Below are 4,975 nucleotides of genomic sequence, written 5' to 3'. Positions count from 1 at the left end.
GGGCTGCCAGGGGCAACGCTGCGTATGAGTGATGGAGTGCGAATGGAGGGTAGAAATCAATTACAGGTGATTTAAGTGCTACATGTATTTCTGCACATAATCAGATTACGACCGAGCAATGTTTAATATGAATGCAAATTCGAGCTGGAGGCGATACTACTGTCCAGGCCGGCAATGCTTTTCGGAACACTTGGCAGGACTCTAGGACTCTTGGACCCACTCTGATGGTTGCCAAGCTGGCCCCAAGCTAAATGGGCGTACAGTTTTCTGGCTTTTAATGAGAATTTTGTTGCGTTTCTTGGGGCCACTATTGTCCCTCAAGAAAAAATTATGTAAATAAAGCTGGGCGCGCAATTTGCGATGGCTTCTGCAGCTGGTCTCTCGCTTCTGTTTGAGTTTTAATAAGAAACGGCAGCCGCGTAATGGAAAGCGGTTGTTTGTCTTCTAATGAAAGAATAAATCTGTTAGCAGCGCATTGGGCACGCGTTGCGTATACGTAGTATGAGAAAATAATTGCTTCTATGGCTGGCTGGCAAATTGCTTTCGAAGCGGACCAAAGCACACCAGGCCACACGCCACACGCCACGCTCCACACTCCACACACCATACACATATCCTCGTCCAACAATGATGAATCTGCAAAAAAGTTTTTTAAATAGCAAAGCCAGAAAATGATTTCGTTTACAATGGCTTCATTCTTTCGTTCCTACATTTCCCTGATCTGATGAAAAGCCAAGGGTGCTGGAGTGGGTGTTTTTATGGCCGTGTTTATTGGCCTCTTTTCTGGTTTGACCAAAGCATTCGTTCTATGCCAACAGGACGTTCCTGCCTCGAGTCGATTGCTGTCATTGGCCTGCCACCTCGCTACTCATTTCCCATAAATCATGATTATCAGCTGTTTCAGCTTTTGCTTGCGGTCCTTAAAGTTTATTTTATTTCTTTGCTCTTTTATTGAGGAGCAGCGAGTGGAAGGGCATTAAAATGAATGCTCGGTATATGGCCACCCCTGGGCATTCGCAACCTTAGTGGTGGTAAAGTGTGTTGTGTGGAGGGTAAAGGGATAATTCTATCGAAATAAGTTGAGTTTCCTCTGAAAAGAGAGGGCAGTGGCCTGTGATATGATGAGCTGAATGTCCATAGTGACCTTGGTATCCGTTCTATCCTCCTCTCGACTGCTCTTTCTGCAACTCTTGGACGCAGATTGGAATCAGTAGAGGTCACTGGTGCGTTGTCAATTTCCCCATAAAGAGCCAGCAGTCAGTGGAGTTCAAAGGAAATGCAGTGTCTGAATGGAATTTCAGTGTATCAAATATGATAAGCCGTTGCTAGGCATTTAGCTGGCAGCCAGCAAACTGTTCTGGTATTCAAGCGTTTATCAAAGTTTCCACCTGTTGGGAGGTAGATGTATCTCATGGCTCGGTTGTGTGCCCTCGCCACATTTGTCAGATGGCTGTCGGCAGCTGTTCCAGGAAAAAGCATTTATGTAGGGAATACCTGGCAGAATTTTGCTGCATTAAATAGTCCTTTCACTCAGGGCATGGCTACTCGGAGGCCATTTAAATTTCATTGTGTGTTTCCTCTTCTTTCTGCGGCCGCACCCTCCCACCATCAGCCTTGGGGCGCACATGCACACTTAAAATGGCAACAACATACGCCACAAGAGCAGCCACAGGAGCGGAGACAGGAGCTGCGACGGGGACAGAGTCAAGCAGCCTGTGGCTGGAATGTGAGGCATTGTCAGAGGGCCAAGGGGACACAGTGTAGTGTACCAGAGTTTAAATATATATATATGTAAACAGATATATAGGCCCTCGGTATCAGCAGATGACCATGACTGACTTAAGGACGGCGTACAAATAGGGTTGGTCGTGTGCACTCTTGCTAGGCTCGGGTCTAGCTCGCCGGATGGTCGGGGTTCTTCCTCGCCTAATTGTACTATCGTACTCCACTACATTTAATTAGTGCACTTTACGGGAACTATAAGTGATTATATAAAACAAAGGAAACTGAAATACTGATAGCGCCGACACGCCAAAAAAAAAAGCCCTACTGAACCATTTCTATTTAGAGAGAACCTAGGTGTTGATTGTCCCTCTCTTCTGTACCCTCCCTACCATGACATTGCGTTCGAGTTCTTGCATTGTCCCTTGATCAATCCTTTACTAAGGTTTACCACATTTTATAAGATCCTGGCACGGATACTCGACAGGCCATTTTTATGATTTTAAAGATTCATTTCAATCCAAAAAGATTCATATTTTAATATAATGTGAGACTTCAATTTCAATATTCATTACGTTGCAGTTGTAGAAACACAACAATTGACTTAGCTTCTAATTTGTGGGTAATATTTCCTTAATCCTAATTATCATATAAGTTTAGTTATAAATTCATTATTTTAAAGCATGAAAAACATTAGGGTATAGATATATATATATATATAAACGAGAGAATAAGAATCGAAATCGTAAACAAAAGCTAGATCAGACTGGGGTGCATTATACACACTGAGCAGACGGGTTTGAATCATTATACACTGTATGCATATCTACACTTTCAAGTTAATAGGCTCTTTTGACCAAACTACTTTTTGCTGTACATAGTTACTCACTCCGGCGTTATTGTCTTACGCTGATCGTTGGGCCCAATGATGTCGTAGATGTTGACCGCAGCTGTTTAAAATATGGAAATCATAAATATATAATGCATACAATACAATTACGCTACAAACACCGTCGCATAGTCATCAGTCAGTTGTTTTGGTTTTCATAATACAGACAGAAATTTAATTGTTATGCTCTATCGCGAAAATTGAACCAAAAGGTAGCAAACGAAGACAATTTAGTGTGCATATGCACATATGTATGTAGGTATGTACGCGCGTAACATCAAAGAGGGGTGTTAATAAAGTTTCAGTTACATTACGTTAAACTGCTGATGTTTATGCGTTGGAACTTGATAATGAATTAAATGTAAATTGGACAAAACTCGATCCTGTGCTGCTGCTTTGTAGACTGTTGACCGCCTGAAGTTGGTTAGAGGTCAACAGGTGCGATGTATATGGTTCCGGGCCGTACTGACGAATCTTCCGCCAAGCTTGTATTTAGTTATTTATGTCTGAGCAGCACTAAATATTCTTGGCGATTAAGGCTGATCTGTTCCACTTGGATCTTTGGAGATTCCGACTTGGTGGCAATATAAGGTCCAGAAAAGATGAATTATGGATGGGGTTGGAGAAACCTCGACAACTGTTCGCCTAAGCCAGCTCCCAGGGTAGTCTTCTCGAGACTATACCGCGATGGGGCAGCTTAGGTACACCTCCCTGCAACATAGGTTATGTCAGCACGTGCACGGCACTAATATGAAAACATACCTCTTTTCCCAAATATATCTGCACTAAATTCTTGTCATTCACTGACCACTGAACTGTACGGCACTTGTAACTATATGCTTCCAGCATATATTTGTGGAAATATATATATTTTCCGGATAGCACTATATATATGTGTGTGCAATATGTATGTTGCTCGCACTCGGAAATTATCACGTCTTTACAGATCGATCAACTTTCTTATATTGTTCAAAGCAGTAATAGACGATGGACTGAGTAGCCAGTGCAGCAGAGCTTTTGAGCTTTTTACTAACTGTGCAATCGTATGATCCAGAACATTCGCAGCAGCATAAAACGATCGTCTAATGCACAGCATAGCTTAACTGTGCAATCGTACGATTGCCGTCTATGCTTCCCACTGTCCGTCGCTTGTATGTGTTCGTGGGCGTTCGGACTTAAGAGCGGCTAAGGCTTTGATCCAACCTTAAGAGCGGCTAAAGCTTGATCGTTCGAAATATCACTAGGGGGTCTCACGAGACGAAAGAAGATAACCAATTCCCTATATTTTGTGCTGGCTACTACACCACAGATAATTATACAAGACCTGCTCGACGAATAATTATCTGAAGAACTTGATTAGGAGAGATTATTTCCTGATTTGAATGTCTTTCAGATGATACACGCCGAGATATTTCTTGTTCCCATCGACCAATTCGTAATAGTACGGACTTCGCTTTTTAATTACCTGAGCGGGAATGAACACAGGGGCTAGTTTAGAACTAAACTTTTTTATAGCACTACTTTGTGTGAAATTTCTAGCATATACCAAATCTCCAATCTTTAATTGTGTATCACGGCAGCGCAAATTGTATCTATGCGAATTTTCTTCGTGTGCCTTATTGACATTCGCTTTAGCCTGTTGCCGGATTAGCTGCAAGGAATCGGGGTTCTCCATTCTAGTATCGTCGTTCAAAAGGTCTAGTTTACGCAAGAGTGCGTAATCCTTCCCATTCAACATCATGTTTTGACCAAATGCTAGAAAATATGGAGAATACCCTGTACTCCTATGTAAGGTAGATCTCAATGAACCACTAATGGCATTTAGGTTACAGTCCCAATTGGAATGTTCGTTACCGATATAAGCTCGTATCGCAGCTATCACGGATCTGTTCAGTCGCTCGCTGGCATTCGCTTGCGGTGAATAAATAGCTGTGCATTTTTGTGTTATACCGAAGCTATTTAAAAATGCCTGAAAGTAGCTAGATTTAAATTGGGATCCATTGTCTGACAAGATGACTTCTGGCACCCCAAATGTATAAAAGAGAGACCCTTCCAGATATTCACAGATCTTAGGGGCTGTAAATTTCTTCAAGGGACACAGAAAATGGAACTTAGTATTGTGATCAACAACTATGAGCAATCCTATGTTTCCCTTTCAGGTAAAGGAGTAAATGAAAAATGATATGCCGTAGGCAGGGTTTCCTCTACTGTTTGTGAGCTGATCTTAGGCTCCCTTAAACTTTGGTCGTTCGTTAAACTAGTAGGTGATTCTTGCAAACTTTTTTCTAAGGATGTGTCGGCTTGTTGTTGTTTAACACATCCTTCTGCCGGTTTCCCGGAGGGTTACATTTGGGACATACCGGT

The sequence above is a fragment of the Drosophila miranda genome (genome assembly GCF_003369915.1).
Source record: "Drosophila miranda strain MSH22 chromosome Y unlocalized genomic scaffold, D.miranda_PacBio2.1 Contig_Y4_pilon, whole genome shotgun sequence".
In the NCBI taxonomy this organism is placed as follows: Eukaryota; Metazoa; Arthropoda; class Insecta; order Diptera; family Drosophilidae; genus Drosophila; species Drosophila miranda.
Note: the sequence above shows the minus strand (reverse complement) of the source record.